We start from the raw sequence: 20,210 nt of genomic DNA, 5'->3' as shown, positions 1-20,210 counted from the left end.
TGCTGTGACCTCCACCACTCTTTAAAGGGGCATTAAAACCGTTTTGTTAAACCACTCTGACCTCCACGTCTCTTCCAAGGGGCATTAAAACAGTCTTGTTAAGCTACTGTGACCTCCACATCTCTTCCAAGGGGCATTAAAACTGTCTTGTTAAACAACTCTGACCTCCACGTCTCTTGCAAGGGGCATTAAAACCGTCTTGTTAAGCTACTGTGACCTCCACATCTCTTCCAAGGGGCATTAAAACTGTCTTGTTAAGCTACTGTGACCTCCACCACTCTTCCAAGGGGCATTAAAACCGTCTTGCTAAACCCCTCTGACCTCCATGTCTCTTGCATGGGGCATTAAAACCGTCTTGTTAAGCTACTGTGACCTCCACCACTCTTCCAAAGGGCATTAAAACCGTCTTGTTAAACCACTCTGACCCCCACGACTCTTCCAAGGGGCATTAAAACTGTCTTGTTAAGCTACTGTGACCTCCACCACTCTTCGTAGGTTCATTAAAACTGTCTACTTAAACCACTCTGACCTCCACGTCTCTTTCAAGGGGCATTAAAACCGTCTTGTTAAGCTACTGTGACCTCCACCACTCTTCAATGGGCAATAAAACCGTCTTGTTAAGATACAGTGACCTCCACGTCCTTTCCAAGGGGCACTAAAACTGTCTTGTTAAGCTACTGTGACCTCCACATCATTTCCGAGGTGCATTAAAACTGTCTTGTTAAGCTACTGTGACCTCCTCCACTCTTCCAAGGGGCGATAAATCTGTATTGTTAAGCTACTGTGACCTCCACCACTTTACCAAGGCGCATTAAAACCACCTTGTTAAGCTACTGTGACCTCCACGTCTCTTCCAAGGGGCGATAAAACTGTCTTGTTAAGCTACTGTGACCTACACCACTCTTACAAGGGGCATTAAAACCATCTTGTTAAACAACTCTGACCTCCACCACTCTTCCAAGGGGCATTAAAACCGTCTTGTTAAGCTACTGTGACCAACACCACTTTTTAAAGGGGCATTAAAACCGTCTTGTTAAGCTACTGTGACTTCCACCACTCTTTAAAGGGGCTTTAAAACCGTCTTGTTAAACCACTGTGACCTCAACGTCTCTTCCAAGGGGGCTTTAAAACCATCTTATTAAGCTACTGTGAAATTCACGTCTCTTCCAAGTGGCATTAAAACTGTCTTGTTAAGCTTCTGTGACCTCCACCACTTTTCCAAGGGGCATTAAAACAGTCTTGAAAAACCGCTCTGACCTCCACGTCTCTTCCAAGAGGCATTAAATTCGTCTTGTTAAGCTACTGTGACCTCCACCACTCTTCATGGGGCTTTAAAACTGTCTTGTTAAGCTACAGTGACCTCAATGTCTCTTCCAAGGGACATTAAAACTATCTTGTTAAGCTACTGTGACTTCCACCACTCTTCCAAGTTGTATTAAAACCGTCTTGTTAAGCTACTGTGACCTCCACAACTCTTCCAAGGGGCATCAAAACTGTTTTGTTAATCTACTGTGACCTCCACCACTCTTCCAGGGGGCATTAAAACCATCTTGTTAAGCTACTGTGAACTCCACGTCTCTTCCAAGGGGCATTAAAACTGTCTTGTTAAGCTAATGTGACCTCCACGTCTCTTCCAAGGGGCATTAAAACCGTCTTGTTAAGCTACTGTGACCTCCACCACTCTTCCAAGGGGCATTAAACCCGTCTGGATAAACCACTCTGACCTCCACGTCTCTTCCAAGGGGCATTAAAACCATCTTGTTAAGCTACTGTGACCTCCACGTCTCTTCCAACGGGCATTAAAACTGACTTGTTAAGCTACTGTGACCTCCACCACTCTTCCAAGGGCCAATAAAACCGACTGGTTAAGCTACTGTGTCCTCCACCACTCTTCCTAGGGGCATTAAAACCATCTTGATAAGCTACTGTGACCTCCACGTCTCTTCCAAGGGGCATTAAAACTGTCTTATTAAGCTACTGTGACCTCCACCACTCTTCCAAGGGTCATTAAAACCATCTTGTTAAGCTACTGTGACCTATAACACTCTTCCAATCGGCATTAAAACCATCTTGCTAAGCTACTTTTTACTCCACCACTTTTCCAAGGGGCATTAAAACCATCTTGTTAAACCACTCTGACCTCCACGTCTCTTCCAAGGGTCATTAAAACCATCTTGTTAAGATATTGTGACCTCCACCTCTCTTCCAAGGGGCATTAAAACCATCTTGTTAAGCTACTATGACCTCCACATCTCTTCCAAGTGGCTTTAAAGCTGTCTTGTTAAGCTACTGTGACCTCCACCGCTCTTTCAAGGGGCATTAAAAGTGTCTTGTTAAGCTACTGTGACATTCACGACTCTTCCAAGGGGAATTAAAACCTTCTTGTTAAACCACTTTGACCTCCACGTCTCTTCCAAGGGGCATTAAAACTGTCTTGTTAAGCTACTGTGACCTCCACCATTCTTCCAAGGGGGCGATAAAACTGTATTGTTAAGCTACTGTGACCTCCACCATTCTACCAAGGCACATTAAAACCATCTTGTTAAGCTACTGTGACGTCAACATCTCTTCCAAGGGACATTAAAACTGCCTTGTTAAGCTACTGTGACCTCCACCACTCTTCGAAGGTTCATTAAAACCATCTACTTAAACCACTCTGACCTCCATGTCTCTTCCACGGGGCATTAAAACCGTCTTGTTAAGCTACTGTGACCTCCACCACTCTTCAAGGTGCATTAAAACCGTCTTGTTAAGCTACATTGACCTCCACGTCTTTTCCATGGGCATTAAAACTGTCTTGTTATGCTACTGTGACTTCCACGTCTCTTCCAAGGGGCATTAAAACTGTCTTGTTAAGAAACTGTGACCTCCACCACTGTTCCAAGGGGCATTAAAAGCGTCTTGTTAAACCACTCTGACCTCCACGTCTCTTCCAAGGGGCATTAAAACTGTCTTGTTAAGATACTGTGACCTCCACCACTATTCCAAGGGGCGATAAAACTGAATTGATAAGCTACTGTGACCTCCACCACTTTACCAAGGCGCATAAAAACCATCTTGTTAAGCTACTGTGACCTCCACGTCTGTTCCAAGGGGCAATAAAACTGTCTTGTTAAGCTACTGTGACCTACACCACTCTTACAAGGGGCATCAAAACCGTCTTGTTAAACAACTCTGACCTCCACGTCTCTTTGAAGGGTCATTAAAACAATCTTGTTAAGCTAATGTGACCTCCACCACTCTTCCAAGGGGCATTAGAACTATCTTGTTAAACCACTCTGACCTCCACATCTCTTCGAAGTGGCATTAAAAACGTATAGTTAAGCTACTGTGACCTCCACCACTCTTACAAGGGGCATTAAAACCATCTTGTTAAACAACTCTGACCTCCACCACTCTTCCAAGGGGCATTAAAATCGTCTTGTTAAGCTACTGTGACCTCCACCACTCTTTAAAGGGCATTAAGACAGTCTTGTTAAGCTACTGTGACCTCCACCACTCTTTAAAGGGTCATTAAAACCGTCTTGTTAAACCACTCTGACCTCCACGGCTCTTCCAAGGGGCAATAAAACTATCTTGTTTAGCTATTGTGTCCTCCACGTCTCTTCCAAGGGGCATTAAAACTGTCTTGTTAGGCTACTGTGACCTCCACCACTCTTCCAAGGGTCATTAAAACCGTCTAGTTAAACCACTCTGACCTCCACGTCTCTTCCAAGGGGCATTAAAACTGTCTTATTAATCTACTGTGACCTCTATCACTATTCGAGGGTGCAATAAAACCATCTTCTTAAACCACTCTGACCTCCACGTCTCTTCCAAGACACATTAAAACTGTCTTGTTAAGCTACTGTGACCTCCACCTCTCTTCATGGGGCATTAAAACCGTCTTGCTAAGCTACAGTGACCTCCACGTCTCTTCAAAGGGGCATTAAAACTGTCTTGTTAAGCTACTGTGAATTCCACAACTCTTCCAAGTTGCATTAAAACCGTCTTGTTAAGCCACTGTGACCTCCACAACTCTTCCAAGGGGCATTAAAACCATCTTGTTAATCTACTGTGACCTCCACATCTCTTCCAAGGGGCATTAACACCATCTTGTTAAGCTACTGTGAGCTCAACCACTCTATGAAGTTGCATTAAAACCGTCTTGTTAAGCTACTTTAACCTCCACGTCTCTTCTAAGGGGCATTAAAACTGTCTTGTTAAGCTACTGTGACCACCACGTCTCTTCCAAGGGGCATTAAAACGGTCTTGTTAAACCACTCTGACCTCCACGTCTCTTCCAAGGGGCATTAAATCTGTCTTGTTAAGCTACTGTGACATCCACCACTCTTCCATGGGGCGATAAAACTGTATTGATAAGCTACTGTGACCTCCACCACTCTTCCAAAGCGCATTAAAACCGTCTTGTTAAGCTACTGTGACCTCCACGTCTCTTCCAAGGGGCATTAAAACTGTCTTGTTAAGCTACTGTGTCCTACACCACTCTTCCAAGGGGCATTAAAGCCATGTTGTTAAACAACTCTGACCTCCACGTCTCTTCGAAGGGGCATTAAAACCGTATAGTTAAGCTACTGTGAAATCTACCACTCTTACAACGGGCACTGAAACCATCTTGTTAAACAACTCTGACCTCCACCACTCTTCCAAGGGGCATTAAAACCGTCTTGCTAAGCTACTGTGACCTCCACCACTCTTTAAAGGGGCATTAAAACCGTCTTGTTAAGCTACTGTGACCTCCACCACCCTTTAAAGGGGCATTAAAACCGTCTTGTTAAACCACTCTGACCTCCACGTCTCTTCCAAGGGGCATTAAAACCATCTTGTTAAGCTACTGTGTCCTCCACGTCTCTTCCAAGGGGCATTAAAACTGTCTTGTTAAGCTACTGTGACCTCCACCACTCTTCCCAGGGGCATTAAAACCGTCTATTTAAACCACTCTGACCTCCACGACTCTTTCATGGGGCATTAAAACCGTCTTCTTAAGCTACTGTGACCTCCACCACTCTTCCAAAGGGCATTAAAACCGTCTTGTTAAACCACTCTGACCTCCACGTCTCTTCAAAGGGGCATTAAAACAGTCTTGTTAATCTACTGTGATCTCCACCACTCTTCGAAGGTGCATTAAAACCGTCTTCTTAAACCACTCTGACCTCCACTTCTCTTCCAAGAGGCATTAAAACCGTCTTGTTAAGATACTGTGACCTCCACCACTCTTCATGGGGCATTAAAACCGTCTTGTTAAGCTATATTGACCTCCACGTCTCTTCCAAGGGGCATTAAAGCTGTCCTGTTAAGCTACTGTGAATTCCACAACTTTTCCATGTTGCATTAATACCGTTTTGTTAAGCTACTGTGACCTCCACAACTCTTCCAAGGGGCATTAAAACCGTCTTGTTAATCTACTGTGACCTCCACCACTCCTCCAAGGGGCATTAAAACCATCTTGTTAATCTACTGTGAGCTCCACCACTCTATCAAGGGGAATCAAAACTGTCTTGTTAAACTACTGTGACCTCCACGTCTCTTTTAAGGGGCATTAAAACTGTCTTGTTAAGCTACTGTGACCTCCACGTCTCTTACAAGGAGCATTAAAACCATCGTGTTAAACCACTCTGACTTCCACGTTTCTTCCAAGGGGCAATAAAACCATCTTGTTAAGCTACTGAGACCTCCATGTCTTTTCCAAGGGGCATTAAAACTGTCTTGTTAAGCTACTGTGACCTCCACCACTTTTCCAAGGGGCATTAAAACCATCTTGTTAATCTACTGTGACCTCCACCACTCTTCGAAGGGGCATTAAAACCGTCTTGTTAAGCTACAGTGAGCTCCACCACTCTATGAAGGTGCATTAAAACCGTCTTGTTAAGCTACTGTGACCTCCACGTCTCTTCTAAGAGACACTAAAACTATCTTGTTAAGCTACTGTTACCTCCACGTCTCTTCCAAGGGGCATTAAAACCGTCTTGTTAAAACACTCTGACCTCCACGTCTCTTCCAAGGGGCATTAAAACTGTCTTGTTAAGCTACTGTGACCTCCACAACTCTTCCAAGGGGCGATAAAACTGTATTGATATGCTACTGTGACCTCCAACACTCTACCAAAGCGCATTAAAACCGTCTTGTTAAGCTACTGTGACCTCCACGTCTGTTCCAAGGGGCATTAAAAATGTCTTGTTAAGCTACTGTGACCTACAACACTCTTCCAAGGGGCATTAAAACCATCTTGTTAAACAACTCTGACCTCCACGTCTCTTCGAAGGGGCATTAAAATCGTCTTGTTAAGCTACAGTGACCTCCACGTCTTTTCCAAGGGGCATTAAAACTGTCTTGTTAAGCTACTGTGACCTCCACATCTCTTCCAAGGGGCATTAAAACTGTCTGGTTAAGCTACTGTGATCTCCTCCATTCTTCCAAGGGGCGATAAATCTGTATTGTTAAGCTACTGTGACCTCCACCACTCTTCCAAGGTACATTAAAACCATCTTGTTAAGCTACTGTGGCCTCCACGTCTCTTCCAAGGGGGATTAAAACTGTCTTGTTAAGCTACTGTGACCTCCACCACTTTTTAAAGGGGCATTAAAACCGTCTTGTTAAGCTACTGTGACTTCCACCACTCTTTAAAGGGGCATAAAAACCGTCTTATTAAACCACTGTGACCTCCACGTCTCTTCCATGTGGCATTAAAACCATCTTATTAAGCTACTGTGAAATCCACGTCTCTGCCAAGGGGCATTAAAACTGTCTTGTTAAGCTACTGTGACCACCACCACTCTTCCAAGGGGCATTAAATCCGTCTTGAAAAACCACTCTGACCTCCACGTTTCTTCCAAGAGGCATTAAATCCGTCTTGTTAAGCTTCTGTGACCTCCAGCACTCTTCCAAGGGGCATTAAAACCGTCTTGTTAAGCTACTGTAAACTCCACGTCTCTTCCAAGGGGCATTTAAACTGTCTTGTTAAGCTACTGTGACCTCCCCGTCTCTTCCAAGGGGCATTAAAACCATCTTGTTAAGCTACTGTGACCTCTAACACTCTTCCAAGGGGCATTAAAACCATCTTGATAAGCTATTTTATACTCCACCACTCTTCCAAGGGGCATTAAAACCATCTTGTTAAACCACTCTGACCTCCACGTCTCTTCCAAGGGGCATTAAAACAATCTTGTTAAGATACTGTGACCTCCACCACTCTTCCAAGGGTCATTAAAACCATCTTGTTAAGCTACTGTGACCTCCACATCTCTTCCAAGTGGCTTTAAAGCTGTCTTGTTAAGCTACTGTGACCTCCACCACTCTTCCAAGGGGCATTAAAAGCGTCTTGTTAAGCTACTGTGACCTTCATGTCTCTTCCAAGGGGAATTAAAACCGTCTTGCTAAACCACTCTGACCTCCACGTCTCTTCCAAGGCGCATTAAAACTGTCTTGTTAAGCTACTGTGACCTCCACCACTCTTCCAAGGGGCCTTAAAACTGTATTGTTAAGCTACTGGGACCTACACCACTCTACCACGGGGCAATAAAACCATATTGTTAAGCTACTGTGACATCCACGTCTCTTCCAAGGGACGTTAAAACTGCCTTGTTAAGCTACTGTGACCTCCACCACTCTTCGAAGGTTCATTAAAACCGTCTACTTAAACCACTCTGACCTCCATGTCTCTTCCAAGGGGCATTAAAACCGTCTTGTTAAGCTACTGTGACCTCCACCACTCTTCAAGGTGCATTAAAACCATCTTGTTAAGCTACAGTGACCTACACGTCATTTCCATGGGCATTAAAACTGTCTTGTTATGCTACTGTGAACTCCACGTCTCTTCCAATGGGCATTATAACTGTCTTGTTAAGCTACTGTGACCTCCACTACTCTTCCAAGGGGCATTAAAAGCGTCTTTTTAAGCTACTGTGACCTTCACGTCTCTTCCAAGGGGCATTAAAACCGTCTTCTTAAACCACTCTGACCTTCACGTCTCTTCCAAGGGGATTAAAACTGTCTTGTTAAGCTACTGTGACCTCCACCACTATTCCAAGGGGCGATAAAACTGAATTGATAAGCTACTGTGACCTCCACCACTCTACCAAGGCGCATTAAAACCGTCTTGTTAAGCTACTGTGACCTCCACGTCTCTTCCAAGCGGCATTAAAACTGTCTTGTTAAGCTACTGTGACCTGCACCACTCTTACAAGGGGCATTAAAACCGTCTTGTTAAACAACTCTGACCTCCACGTCTCTTTGAAGGGGCATTTAAACAATCTTGTTAAGCTACTGTGACCTCCACCACTCTTCCAAGGGGCATTAAAACTGTCTTGTTAAACCACTGTGACCTCCACATCTCTTTGAAGGGGCATTAAAACCATATAGTTAAGCTACTGTGACCTCCACCAATCTTACAAGTGGCATTAAAACCATCTTGTTAATCAACTCTGACCTCCACCACTCTTCCAAGGGGCATTAAAATCTTCTTGTTAAGCTACTGTGACCTCCACCACTCTTTAAAGGGCATTAAAAAAGTCTTGTTAAGCTACTCTTACCTCCACCACTCTTTAAAGGGTCATTAAAACCTTCTTGTTAAGCCTCTCTGACCTCCACGTCTCTTCCAAGGGGCATTAAAACTATCTTGTTTAGCTACTGTGTCCTCCACGTCTCTTCCAAGGGGCATTAAAACTGTCTTGTTAGGCTACAGTGACCTCCATCACTCTTCAAAGGGGCATTAAAACCATCTAGTTAAACCACTCGGACCTCCACGTCTCTTCCAAGGGGCATTAAAACTGTCTTGTTAATCTACTGTGACCTCCATTACTATTCAAAGGTGCACTAAAACCATCTTCTTAAACGACTCTGACCTCCACGTCTCTTCCAAGAGGCAATAAAACCGTCTTGTTAAGCTACTGTGACCTCCACCACTCTTAATGGGGCATTAAAACAGTCTTGTTAAGCTACAGTGACCTCCACATCTCTTCCAAGGTGCATTAAAACTGTCTTGTTAAGCTACTGTGACCTCCACCACTCTTCCAAGGGGCATTAACACCGTCTTGTTAAGCTACTGTGAGCTCAACCACTCTATGAATTTGCATTAAAAACGTCTTGTTAAGCTACTGTGACCTCCCCGTCTCTTCTAAGGGGCATTAAAACTGTCTTGTTAAGCTAATGTGACCACCACGTCTCTTCCAAGGGGCATTAAAACGGTCTTGTTAAACCACTCTGACCTCCACGTCTCTTCCAAGTGGCATTAAAACTGTCTTGTTAAGCTACTGTGACCTCCAACACTCCTCTTCCAAGGGGCGATAAAAATGTATTGATAAGCTACTGTGACCTCCACCACTCTACCAAAGCGCATTAAAACCATTTTGTTAAGCTACTGTGACCTCCACGTCTCTTCCAAGGGGCATTAAAACTATCTTGTTAAGCTACTGTGACCTACACCACTCTTCCAAGGGGCATTAAAACCGCCTTTTTAAACAACTCTGACATCCACGTCTCTTGGAAGGGGCATTAAAACCATCTTGTTAAGGTACTGTGACCTCCACCACTCTTCCCAGGGGCATTAAAACTGTCTTGTTAAACAACTCTGACCTCCACCACTCTTCCAAAGGGGCATTAAAACCGTCTTGTTAAGCTACTGTGACCTCAACCACTCTTTAAAGGGGCATTAAAACCGTCTTGTTAAGCAACTGTGACCTCCACCACTCTTTAAAGGGGCATAAAAACTGTCTTGTTAAACCACTTTGACCTCCAAGTCTCTTCCAAGGGGCATTAAAACCATCTTGTTAAGCTACTGTGTCCTCCACGTCTCTTCCAAGGGGCATTAAAACTGTCTTGTTAAGCTACTGTGACCTCCACCACTCTTCCAAGGGGCATTAAAACCGTCTAGTTAAACCACTCTGACCTCCACGTCTCTTTCATGGGGCATTAAAACCGTCTTGTTAAGCTACTGTGACCTCCACCACTCTTCCAAAGGGCATTAAAACCGTCTTGTTAAACCACTCTGACCTCCACGTCTCTTCCAAGGGGCATTAAAACTGTCTTGTTAATCTACTGTAATCTCCACCACTCTTCGAAGGTGCACTAAAACCGTCTTCTTAAACCACTCTGACCTCCACGTCTCTTCCAAGAGGCATTAAAACAGTCTTTTTAAGCTACTGTGACCTCCACCACTCTTCATGGGGCATTAAAACCGTCTTTTTAAGCTACAGTGACCTCCACGTCTCTTCCAAGGGGCATTAAAACTGTCCTGTTAAACCACTGTGAATTCCACAACTCTTCCAAGTTGCATTAAAACCATTGTGTTAAGCTACTGTGACCTCCACGTCTCGTCCAAGTGGCATTAAAACTGTCTTGTTAAGCTACTGTGACCTCCACCACTCTTCCAAGGGGCGATAAAAATCTATTGATAAGCTACTGTGACCTCCACCACTCTACCAAAGCGCATTAAAACCATTTTGTTAAGCTACTGTGACCTCCACGTCTCTTCCAAGGGGCATTAAAACTGTCTTGTTAAGCTACTGTGACCTACACCACTCTTCCAAGGGGAATTAAAACTGCCTTGTTAAACAACTCTGACATCCACGTCTCTTCGAAGGGGCATTAAAACCATCTTGTTAAGGTACTGTGACCTCCACCACTCTTCCAAGGGGCATTAAAACTGTCTTGTTAAACCAATCTGACCTCCACATCTCTTCGAAGGGGCATTAAAACCGTATAGTTAAGCTACTGTGACCTCCAACACTCTTACAAGGGGCATTAAAACCATCTTGTTAAACAACTCTGACCTCCACCACTCTTCCAAGGGGCATTAAAACCGTCTTGTTAAGCTACTGTGACCTCCACCACTCTTTAAAGGGGCATTAAAACCGTCTTGTTAAGCAACTGTGACCTCCACCACTCTTTAAAGGGGCATAGAAACTGTCTTGTTAAACCACTCTGACCTCCACGTCTCTTCCAAGGGGCATTAAAACCATCTTGTTAAGCTACTGTGTCCTCCACGTCTCTTCCAAGGGGCATTAAAACTGTCAGGTTAAGCTACTGTGACCTCCACCACTCTTCCAAGGGGCATTAAAACCGTCTAGTTAAACCACTCTGACCTCCACGTCTCTTTCATGGGGCATTAAAACCGTCTTGTTAAGCTACTGTGACCTCCACCACTCTTCCAAAGGGCATTAAAACCATCTTGTTAAACCACTCTGACCTCCACGTCTCTTCCAAGGGGCATTAAAACTGTCTTGTTAATCTACTGTAATCTCCACCACTCTACGAAGGTGCATTAAAACCGTCTTCTTAAACCACTCTGACCTCCACGTCTCTTCCAAGAGGCATTAAAACCGTCTTTTTAAGCTACTGTGACCTCCACCACTCTTCATGGGGCATTAAAACCGTCTTGTTAAGCTACAGTGACCTCCACGTCTCTTCCAAGGGGCATTAAAACTGTCCTGTTAAGCTACTGTGAATTCCACAACTCTTCCAAGTTGCATTAAAACCGTTTTGTTAAGCTACTGTGACCTCCACAACTCTTCCAAGCGGCATTAAAACCGTCTTGTTAATCTACTGTGACCTCCACCACTCTTCCAAGGCACATTAAAACCATCTTGTTAAGCTACTGTGACCTCCACGTCTCTTCAAAGGGGCAATAAAATTGTCTTCTTAAGCTACTGTGACCTACACCACTCTTACAAGGGGCATTAAAACTGTCTTGTTTAGCTACTGTGACCTCCACCACTTTTTAAAGGGGCATTAAAACCGTCTTGTTAAGCTACTCTGACTTCCACCACTCTTTAAAGGGGCATTAAAACCATCTTGTTAAACGACTGTGACCTCCACATCTCTTCCAAGGGGCATTAAAACCATCTTATTAAGCTACTGTGAAATCCACGTCTCTTCCAAGGGGCATTAAAACTGTCTTGTTAAGCTACTGTGACCACCACCACTCTTCCAAGGGACATTAAGTCCGTCTTGATAAACCACTCTGACCTCCACGTCTCTTCCAAGAGGCATTAAATCCGTCTTGTTAAGCTACTGTGACCTCCACCACTCTTCATGGGGCATTAAAACTGTCTTGTAAAGCTACAGTGACCTCAATGTCTCTTCCAAGGGGCATTAAAACTATCTTGTTAAGCTAATGTGACTTCCACCACTCTTCCAAGTTGTATTAAAACTGTCTTGTTAATCTACTGTGACCTCCACCTCTCTTCCAAGGGGCATTAAAACCATCTTGTTAAGCTACTGTGAACTCCACGTCTCTTCCAAGGGGCATTAAAACTGTCTTGTTAAGCTACTGTGACCTCCCTGTCTCTTCCAAGGGGCATTAAAACCATCTTGTTAAACCACTCTGACCTCCACGTCTCTTCCAAGGGGCATTAAAACCATCTTGTTAAGATACTGTGACCTCCACCACTCTTCCAAGGGTCATTAAAACCTTCTTGTTAAGCTACTGCGACCTCCGCATCTCTTCCAAGTGGCTTTAAAGCTGTCTTGTTAAGCTACTGTGACCTCCACCACTCTTCCAAGGGGCATTAAAAGCGTCATGCTAAGCTACTGTGACCTTCACGTCTCTTCCAAGGGGAATTAAAACCGTCTTGCTAAACCACTCTGACCTCCACGTCTCTTCCAAGGCGCATTAAAACTGTCTTGTTAAGCTACTGTGACCTCCACCACTCTTCCAAGGGGCGATAAAACAGTATTGTTAAGCTAATGGGACCTACACCACTCTACCAAGGCGCATTAAAACCATATTGTTAAGCTACTGTGACATCCACGTCTCTTCCAAGAGACATTAAAACTGCCTTGTTAAGCTACTGTGACCTCCACCACTCTTCGAAGGTTCATTAAAACCGTCTACTTAAACCAATCTGACCTCCATGTCTCTTCCAAGGGGCATTAAAACCATCTTGTTAAGCTACTGTGACCTCCACCACTCTTCAAGGTGCATTAAAACCATCTTGTTAAGCTACAGTGACCTCCACGTCATTTCCATGGGCATTAAAACTGTCTTGTTATGCTACTGTGACCTCCACGTCTCTTGCAAGGGGCATTAAAACTGTCTTGTTAAGCTACTGTGACCGCCACCACTCTTCCAAGGGGCATTAAAAGCGTCTTTTAAAGCTACTGTGACCTTCACGTCTCATCCAAGGGGCATTAAAATCGTCTTGCTAAACCACTCTGACCTCCACGTCTCTTCCAAGGGGATTAAAACTGTCTTGTTAAGCTACTGTGACCTCCCTGTCTCTTCCAAGGGGCATTAAAACCATCTTGTTAAGCTACTGTGACCTCTAACACTCTTCCAATGGGCATTAAAACCATCTTGCTAAGCTACATTATACTCCACCACTCTTCCAAGGGGCAATAAAACCATCTTGTTAAACCACTCTGACCTCCACGTCTCTTCCAAGGGGCATTAAAACCATCTTGTTAAGATACTGTGACCTCCACCACTCTTCCAAGGGTCATTAAAACCATCTTGTTAAGCTGCTGCGACCTCCGCATCTCTTCCAAGTGGCTTTAAAGCTGTCTTGTTAAGCTACTGTGACCTCCACCACTCTTCCAAGGGGCATTAAAACCATCTTGTTAAGCTACTGTGACCTCTAACACTCTTCCAAGGGGCATTACAACCATCTTGCTAAGCTACATTAAACTCCACCACTCTTCCAAGGGGCAATAAAACCATCTTGTTAAACCACTCTGACCTCCACGTCTCTTCCAAGGGGCATTAAAACCATCTTGTTAAGCTACTGTGACCTCCACCACTCTTCAAGGTGCATTAAAACCATCTTGTTAAGCTACAGTGACCTCCACGTCATTTCCATGGGCATTAAAACTGTCTTGTTATGCTACTGTGACCTCCACGTCTCTTCCAAGGGGCCTTAAAACTGTCTTGTTAAGCTACTGTGACCGCCATTACTCTTCCAAGGGGCATTAAAAGCGTGTTTTTAAGCTACTGTGACCTTCACGTCTCATCCAAGGGGCATTAAAACCGTCTTGTTAAACCACTCTGACCTCCACGTCTCTTCCAAGGGGATTAAAACTGTCTTGTTAAGCTACTGTGACCTCCACCACTATTCCAAGGGGCGATAAAACTGAATTGATAAGCTACTGTGACCTCCACCACTCTACCAAGGCGCATTAAAACCGTCTTGTTAAGCAACTGTGACCTCCACGTCTCTTCCAAGCGGCATTAAAACTGTCTTGCTAAGCTACTGTGACCTGCACCACTCTTACTAGGGGCATTAAAACCATCTTGTTAAACAACTCTGACCTCCACGTCTCTTTGAAGGGGCATTAAAACAATCTTGTTAAGCTACTTTGACCTCCACCACTCTTCCAAGGGGCATTAAAACTGTCTTGTTAAACCACTCTGACCTCCACATCTCTTCGAAGGGGCATTAAAACCGTATAGTTAAGCTACTGTGACCTCCACCACTCTTACAAGTGGCATTAAAACCATCTTGTTAATCAACTCTGACCTCCACCACTCTTCCAAGGGGCATTAAAATCATCTTTTTAAGCTACTGTGACCTCCACCACTCTTTTAAGGGCATTAAAACAGTCTTGTTAAGCTACTGTGACCTCCACCACTCTTTAAAGGGTCATTAAAACCTTCTTGTTAAACCACTCTGACCTCCACGTCTTTTCCAAGGGGCATTAAAACTATCTTGTTTAGCTACTGTGTCCACCACGTCTCTTCGAAGGGGCATTAAAACCATCTTGTTAAGCTCCTGTGACCTCCACCACTCTTCCAAGGGGCATTAAAACCATCTTGTTAAACAACTCTGACCTCCACCACTCTTCCAAGAGGCATTAAAACTGTCTTGATAAGCTACTGTGACCTCCACCACTCTTTAAAGGGGCATTAAAACCGTCTTGTTAAACCACTCAGACCTCCACGTCTCTTCCAAGGGGCATTAAAACCATCTTGTTAAGCTACTGTGACCTCCACGTCTCTTCCAAGGGGCATTAAAACTGTGTTGTTAAGCTACTGTGACCTCCACCACTCTTCCAAGGAGCATTAAAACCGTCTTGTTAAACCAGTCTGACCTCCACGTCTCTTCCATGGGGCATTAAAACCGTCTTGTTATGCTGCTGTGACCTCCACCACTCTTCCAAAGGGCATTAAAACCGTCTTGTTAACCACTCTGACCTCCACGTCTCTTCCAAGGGGCCTTAAAACTGTCTTGTTAATCTACTGTGTCCTCCACCACTCTTCGAAGGTGCATTAAAACCTTCTTCTCAAACAACTCTGACCTCCACGTCTCTTCCAAGAGGCATTAAAACCGTCTTGTTAAGCTACTGTGACCTCCACCACTCTTCATGGGGCATGAAAACCGTCTTGTTAAGCTACAGTGACCTCCACGTGTCTTGCAAGGGGCATTAAAACTGTCTTGTTAAGCTACTGTGACTACCACCACGCTTCCAAGTTGCATTAAAAATGTCTTGTTAAGCTACTGTGACCTCCACCACTCTTCCAGGGGGCATTAAAACAGTCTTGTTAAGCTACTGTGACCTTCACGTCCCTTCCAAGGGGCATTAAAACAGTCTTGTTAAACCAGACTGACCTCCCTGTCTCTACCAAGGGGCATTAAAACCATCTTGTTAAGCTACTGTGAATTCCACGTCTCTTCCAAGTGGCTTTAAAACTGTCTTGTTAAGCTACTGTGACTTCCACCACTCTTCCAAGGGGCATTTAAACCGTCTTGTTAAGCTACTCTGACCTTCACGTCTCTTCCAAGGGACATTAAAACCATCTTGTTAAACCACTCTGACCTCCACGTCTCTTCCACGGGGCATTAAAACTGTCTTGTTAAGATACTGTGACCTCCACCACTCTTCCAATGGGCGATAAAACTGTTTTGTTAAGCTACTGTGACCTCCACCATTCTTCCAAGGCGCATTAAAACCGTCTTGTTAAGCTACTGTGACCTCCACGTCTCTTCCAAGGGGCATTAAAACTGTCTTGTTAAGCTACTGTGACCTCCACCACTCTTCGAAGGTGCATTAAAACATTCTACTTAAACCACTCTGACCTCCATGTCTCTTCCAAGGGACATTTAAAAAGTCTTTTTAAGCCACTGTGACCTCCACCACTCTTCAAGGGGCATTAAAACTGTCTTGTTAAGCTACAGTGACCTCCAAGTTTTTTCCAACGGGCATTAAAACTGTCTTGTTAAGCTACTGTGACCTCCACGTCTCTTCCAAGGGGCATTAAAACTGTCTTGTTAAGGTACGGTGATCTCCACCACTCTTCCAAGGGGCGATAAAACTGAATTGTTAAGCTACTGTGACCTCCACCACTCTTCCAAGGGGCGATAAAACTGTATTGTTAAGCTACTGTGACCTCCACCACTCTACCAAGGCGCATTAAAACAGTCTTGTTAAGCTACTGTAACCTCCACGTTTCTTCCAAGGGGCATTAAAACTGTCTTGTTAAGCTACTGTGACCTACACCACTCTTCCAAGGGGCATTAAACCGTCTTGTTAAACAACTCTGACTTCCACGTCTCTTCGAAGGGGCATTAAAACCATCTTGTTAAGCTCCTGTGACCTCCACCACTCTTCCAAGGGGCATTAAAATCATCTTGTTAAACAACTCTGACCTCCACCACTCTTCCAAGAGGCATTAAAACTGTCTTGATAAGCTACTGTGACCTCCACCACTCTTTAAAGGGGCATTAAAACCGTCTTGTTAAACCACTCAGACCTCCACGTCTCTTCCAAGGGGTATTAAAACCATCTTGTTAAGCTACTGTGACCTCCACGTCTCTTCCAAGGGGCATTAAAACTGTCTTGTTAAGCTACTGTGACCTCCACCACTCTTCCAAGGAGCATTAAAACCGTCTTGTTAAACCAGTCTGACCTCCACGTCTCTTCCATGGGGCTTTAAAACCGTCTTGTTATGCTACTGTGACCTCCACCACTCTTCCAAAGGGCATTAAAACCGTCTTGTTAAACCACTCTGACCTCCACGTCTCTTCCAAGGGGCCTTAAAACTGTCTTGTTAATCTACTGTGTCCTCCACCACTCTTCGAAGGTGCATTAAAACCTTCTTCTCAAACAACTCTGACCTCCACGTCTCTTCCAAGAGGCATTAAAACCGTCTTGTTAAGCTACTGTGACCTCCACCACTCTTCATGGGGCATGAAAACCGTCTTGTTAAGCTACAGTGACCTCCACGTGTCTTGCAAGGGGCATTAAAACTGTCTTGTTAAGGTACTGTGACTACCACCACGCTTCCAAGTTGCATTAAAAACGTCTTGTTAAGCTACTGTGACCTCCACCACTCTTCCAGGGGGCATTAAAACAGTCTTGTTAAGCTACTGTGACCTTCACGTCCCTTCCAAGGGGCATTAAAACAGTCTTGTTAAACCACACTGACCTCCCTGTCTCTACCAAGGGGCATTAAAACCATCTTGTTAAGCTACTGTGAATTCCACGTCTCTTCCAAGTGGCTTTAAAACTGTCTTGTTAAGCTACTGTGACTTCCACCACTCTTCCAAGGGGCATTTAAACCGTCTTGTTAAGCTACTCTGACCTTCACGTCTCTTCCAAGGGACATTAAAACCATCTTGTTAAACCACTCTGACCTCCACGTCTCTTCCACGGGGCATTAAAACTGTCTTGTTAAGATACTGTGACCTCCACCACTCTTCCAATGGGCGATAAAACTGTTTTGTTAAGCTACTGTGACCTCCACCATTCTTCCAAGGCGCATTAAAACCGTCTTGTTAAGCTACTGTGACCTCCACGTCTCTTCCAAGGGGCATTAAAACTGTCTTGTTAAGCTACTGTGACCTCCACCACTCTTCGAAGGTGCATTAAAACTTTCTACTTAAACCACTCTGACCTCCATGTCTCTTCCAAGGGACATTTAAAAAGTCTTTTTAAGCCACTGTGACCTCCACCACTCTTCAAGGGGCATTAAAACTGTCTTGTTAAGCTACAGTGACCTCCAAGTTTTTTCCAACGGGCATTAAAACTGTCTTGTTAAGCTACTGTGACCTCCACGTCTCTTCCAAGGGGCATTAAAACTGTCTTGTTAAGGTACGGTGATCTCCACCACTCTTCCAAGGGGCGATAAAACTGAATTGTTAAGCTACTGTGACCTCCACCCCTTTTCCAAGGCGCGTTACAACCGTCTTGTTAAGCTACTGTGACCTCCACGTCTCTACCAAGAGGAATTAAAACTGTCTTGTTAAGCTACTGTGACCTACACCACTCTTACAAGTTACATTAAAACTATCTTGTTAAACAACTCTGACATCCTCCACTCTTCCAAGGGGCATTAAAACCATCTTGTTAAGCTACTGTGAATTCCACCACTCTTTAAAGGGGCATTAAAAACGTCTTGTTAAGCTACTGTGACCTCCACCACTCTTTAAAGGGGCATTAAAACAGTCTTGTTAAACGACTCTGACCTCCACGTTTCTTCCAAGGGGCATTAAAACCATATTGTTAAGCAACTATGACCTCCACGTCTCTTCCAAGGGGCATTTAAGCTGTCTTGTTAAGCTACTGTGACCTCCACCACTCTTCCAAGGGCCATTAAAATTTCTTGTTAAGCTACTGTGACCTCCACGTCTCTTCCAAGGGGCATTAAAACCATGTTGTTAAGCTACTGTGACCTCCACGTCTCTTCCAAGGGACATTAAAACTGTCTTTTTAAGCTACTTTGACCTCCACCACTCTTCCAAGGGGCATTAAAACCATCTTGTTAAGCTACTGTGACCTCCACCACTCTTACAAGGGGCATTAAAACCGTCTTGCTAAGCTACTGTATACTCCATAACTCTTCCAAGGGGCATTAAAACCATCTTGTTAAACGACTCTCACCTCCACGTCTGTTCCAAGGGGCATTAAAACCATCTTGTTAAGCTACTGTGACCTCAACCACTCTTCCAAGGGGCATAAAAACTGTCTTGTTTAGCTACTTTGACCTCCACATCTCTTCCAAGTGGCTTTAAAACTGTCTTGTTAACCTACTGTGACCTCCACCACTCTTGCAAGGGGCATTAAAACCGTCTTGTTAAACTACTGTGACCTTCACGTCTCTTCCAAGGGGCATTAAAACCGTCTTGTTAAACCACTCTGACCTCCACGTCTCTTCCAAGGGGCATTAAAACTGTCTTGTTAAGCTACTGTGACCTCCACGTCTCTTCCAAGGGGCATTAAAACTGTCTTGTTAAGCTACTGTGAACAAATAAAGTAGCACACTGTAACACTGAGTATATAGATATGAAATATGAAATATGAATAGCTTAACTGCTGTAGAAAATAGAAATAAATGAAAAAATATTTTTGAAAAATTTTTTTGCGCATGTAAATATGAAGTATGGAAAATGAATAGCATTACTGCTGTAAATAAATGAGAAATCTTAGCGCATAAATTGGCCAATTCATGTGTACCTGACAGCCGCGGTAAGGCGTTTCTCGATGTCAGGACCTATAATGTGAATACCTCTCTAAGAGACCTCCGTCTGCTTATGTGTGGGAAAGACAGATCCTGATGCATTTAAAACCACCTGCGGCATGGGGGTGGGGGTGGAGTGCTCAGTCAACGCTAAATCTAGTAACAAAGAAAATGACGGCACTTCCACTACAAAAACTAGGTGTGAACAGGTGCTTACTAAGAGCAGCTACCTCCATATATAATGAACAAATAAAGTAGCACACTGTAAATTTTTCAAAATTTTTTTTTCATTTATTTCTATTTTCTACAGCAGTTAAGCTATTCATATTTCATATTTCATATCTATATACTCAGTGTTACAGTGTGCTACTTTATTTGTTCATTATATATGGAGGTAGCTGCTCTTAGTAAGCACCTGTTCACACCTAGTTTTTGTAGTGGAAGTGCCGTCATTTTCTTTGTTACTAGATTTAGCGTTGACTGAGCACTCCACCCCCACCCCCATGCCGCAGGTGGTTTTAAATGCATCAGGATCTGTCTTTCCCACACATAAGCAGACGGAGGTCTCTTAGAGAGGTATTCACATTATAGGTCCTGACATCGAGAAACGCCTTACCGCGGCTGTCAGGTACACATGAATTGGCCAATTTATGCGCTAAGATTTCTCATTTATTTACAGCAGTAATGCTATTCATTTTCCATACTTCATATTTACATGCGCAAAAAAATTTTTCAAAAAAAAATTTTTTTTCATTTATTTCTATTTTCTACAGCAGTTAAGCTATTCATATTTCATATTTCATATCTATATACTCAGTGTTAC

The sequence above is a fragment of the Phyllobates terribilis genome, unplaced genomic scaffold, assembly GCF_046119375.1.
Source record: "Phyllobates terribilis strain yellow unplaced genomic scaffold, ASM4611937v1 Scaffold_1__5_contigs__length_1240528914, whole genome shotgun sequence".
Lineage (NCBI taxonomy): Eukaryota > Metazoa > Chordata > Amphibia > Anura > Dendrobatidae > Phyllobates > Phyllobates terribilis.
Note: the sequence above shows the minus strand (reverse complement) of the source record.